The following is a 3,505-nucleotide window of genomic DNA, read 5'->3' as shown; positions in this document are numbered from 1 at the left end:
AGTTTCGTATTTCTTTTCCTGTACCTGGTTCATCACCTCGCTTCCCCCCTGAATCTCCCGGTACCAAGGCTTGCCAGATACCAAGTTTCTTGAAACATGCTTAAAAATGTTGGAGTTCAGTTTGGCGGCACCTCTGTAATCAGTAGCCAGGAGACTTTTAAAGATTAAGTAGACAGTTTGTTCATATCTGATTCCTTCAGCAAACGTTAAGGACACTTGACGGTTTCAGGCTTCGTTGCTGGGGAACAGTTCTACAGTTTTGCTGGGCTTGTTATGATACAAGTGACATTGGTCTTTTTTGACAAAGTGATGCATTCTTAAGGAATTACTCAAAGGATTTTTTTTTTTTTTCAACTTCTGGGAGTTGTAAATGGCAGCCTGAGTACTATTTTCTTAGAAGCAAATGGGTTAAATAAACTAGTATAACTTAGCTAATATAAACACTACTCTGATACAAATGATAAGCATGAGGATGCAGAAGCATACAGAACAGACACCTTCTGCCTGGGAGAGTTTATAGTCTGAGAAAGGCCAGAGAGGAAAGGGAACAGTATGTTCATTTTATAAACAAAGAAAGCAGGAGTAGAGAAATTGAAGGTAATTTTTTTCACGTCCTTAGGGCCAGGCTGTAAAATTTAGGTACTTACTGACAAAGTTGGACAGTTAGCACTTTGAAAGTAGGCACTCGGCAGTTAAATGCTTAACTTCCATTACAGATTTCTAAGTCACCTATAAAAAGGTTCTAAACCCAGATCTGTAGGTGGAGGCTAAGTTGAACCTTTCAGGTAATTAGGCCAATATTTCACTGAACATCTGGACAATAGTGAGTGGAACAAAACCGAAGTATTAAAAAAAAAAGAAGCCTGTCTTACATCTAAAGTCACTTGTACAGTGTCTTTCATGTGCTTAAACTGCACTTTAAAAATGAGGCGGTGTCTCCTAGTTTATTCAAAAGCTTTTGCAAGATCGTTCCAGTGATAGTGGCCAGACAGATGTGTGTTAGCAAAGTTCTATCTCAGATCTCCTGTGTTCCAGACCTTCATCCTAAACACAAAAACTTTATATTACTGCGAATCCAACTGCATTTTACATACATATTGAAGTTTCGGTATTAGATATTACAGTTGCGCATCAAAGATCAAGACAGAGAGTAGCTAGCATGCAAATGCTGTTTCTAAAGAGAATAAAGCCCTTTTGAAGGCAGTAGAAACTGTCAAAGTTAAATTAAAAATTAAAAATCCATTCTGTGGGCTGCAGTGATGCCAGGCTGCCTGAAAGCCGCAGAGCCAGGAAGTTTTAAAAACCTCTCAAAGGCAATCCTAAGTTATCCACGCTCTCTGTGCTTCCCCCTCTACCCCAACCAGCTTCTGTGCTGCGGTGACATGTCATCGCTGGGCCTGTAAACTGTTCCTCTTGGTCGTAAGGAAAAAAATCCCTCCTTGCAACTGTTTTTTTAAACATCTCTAATTATCAAGTATTAAGCTTGCTTATGCCTTAATATGGAATATATTGGTGTAAAAATTATAACTTCCTCAATTTTTTAATGATTTATGACAATGTACTGCTGCACGTTACTCCCTCAAAATGAAGACTGATACGGGCTACAACATGGAACAACACTGGCTCCGCTCACAAGCAGCGTTTCAAAAAATTATTACGTGCATTAAATTTAGGTCTCAGAATCTGGAAGTGGGGTAAAGTGGGGTAATTCGTGGTGATTGGGGTTTTATTTGAAAGCACTGAAGTACCATAAAAAAATATTGAGGATGTTAAGAGGGAAGGTAGGTAATACCTGCCTTTCTCCACGTCTGGCCACCCTTCCGCCACACTTACGTCCCCATTGTGCAGTAATGGACATTTCTGAGTGGCTTTGTTGGGATTCTTTCCTGTTTTACTGGCCTCCCCTGTCAAAAAGACACAGCGTAGTAATAAAGGACAATACTTCTGTTGTCGTGAGCAGTTTACCACCATATACCTTACAGAACTTTGGAATTCAGATGTTTATTGCTTGCTGCTGCTTGTATTACTTCTCAGCTTGCCTGAATAAGAGATTATGACAAAATCTATCTATAATTAAGCAAAACCTTCAAGCTATACATCGCTTGAATTTAAAAAAGAGCAATGCCTTCATCACTGTCATGCATTGAGTCAAAACGTGTTTGGGAACAGCTCTGAATTGTGAAGTGGGTTTTAAAATCAGGATCAGAATTTTGCAGTCTAAGTAATGTGAGGTTATTTTCACAGGGTAGCATCACAATTCATATTATAGAGGACGGAATCAAGCTGTATAAGCAACGGGCTGCTGTTGTCCTACAATGGGATGACAAACCGTAAGGACAGGCAAAACCAGCATTTTACAATTATTTTATTATTTTTTCTCATAGTGCTTCACATGACATTCAGGATAAATGAGCTGCGTGATACAGATGTGACTGAATAATCCTACATGTAGACCAAAATGTTGGTACATTATTGCATATAGGCTTTAATATTTCTTGAACTTATGTGGCCTGGAAGGACACTGTGTGGACAGACGAGATGTTCCTGGTGGACTTGTGTGGTCCTCCTCATTGGAGTGTCCAGAATTTGGATGAGCAAAAAGGTTAAGCAGTGGTACCCCGTTGATTTCAACGGGAGCTGGATGCGGGGCCGGGAATCAGTCCAAGCCCTGGTGCCTGAACAGGTCCTCTCCCATGCAGCCTGAAAGCAGTGCCCTCTCTTGAGGCCCTGTTTCCAGACAAAAGGAGTTCGGACAGAACACGGAGCTTCTGGTCGCTTATTGAACTCTGTCCTCTCTGTTCTCTCCCCTGAATGAGCAGTATGAGCCACATCTCGTGTGGGTTAACAGTGTCCGCAGCCAGCTTTGGCTATCGTGACTTCCAAATGGGACAGGCCGGGACTTCACCAGACAGTCAGATTTAACGGTCACTGCGATACACCCCCCTGAAACTCGCCCGCTCATTCTGGAACATTCACCTGTTGACTGAAAAAAAGCTAAAAACCTTTTCAATTAGCATTCTTTATTCCTTATTTTTATTCACTATTATTAAAAAAGTTACGTATTTTATAGTAAGAGCTACTCACCCTATGGTAAAATGTCTTTACTGCCCATGTATAAACTTTTAAAAACGAGACGTTGTACCCAAAGGTGCGGCAGCGCTGCGAGCAGCCCCTGCCCCCGCGGCAAGGAACGGTTTCTGCATCTTCCCCGTAGCGGTACCGCTCCTCGTTGCGGAGCCCTGAGGACTTTGCAGGAACTGTTCCGTTGATGTTTATGTGGCACTTGGAAAAATACACAAGCGCTCACGGGTTATAAATGTAAAGTAACTGCGCTCAGCAGAACAGCAGCGGGTTCCGCGAGCCGCACCGCAGGCCGCCGGGGTTCCACGCTGCACGGCGGCCTCAGGCTGCCCCGCGAAGCTCCTTCTTCTAACGCCCGTGTCCCTGCGCGCTCCATGGCGGGGGCGCGCCCCGGCCCGGCACCCCAGCCCTGCCCCGGCCGGCC

At 43.3% G+C, this 3,505-nt stretch overlaps 1 protein-coding gene across 1 annotated transcript in view; it reads left to right on the top strand.

Annotated features, from left to right (window-relative positions):
• Positions 1-3,505, top strand: part of NPTX2 (neuronal pentraxin II) — a 29,478-nt gene that overhangs the window by 15,910 nt on the left and 10,063 nt on the right. The gene's annotated exons all lie outside the window — the stretch shown is intronic.

The sequence above is a fragment of the Charadrius vociferus genome, unplaced genomic scaffold (assembly GCF_000708025.1).
Source record: "Charadrius vociferus isolate BGI_N301 unplaced genomic scaffold, ASM70802v2 scaffold430, whole genome shotgun sequence".
Classification (NCBI taxonomy): domain Eukaryota; kingdom Metazoa; phylum Chordata; class Aves; order Charadriiformes; family Charadriidae; genus Charadrius; species Charadrius vociferus.
Note: the sequence above shows the minus strand (reverse complement) of the source record. Positions and strands in the feature narration are given on the sequence as shown.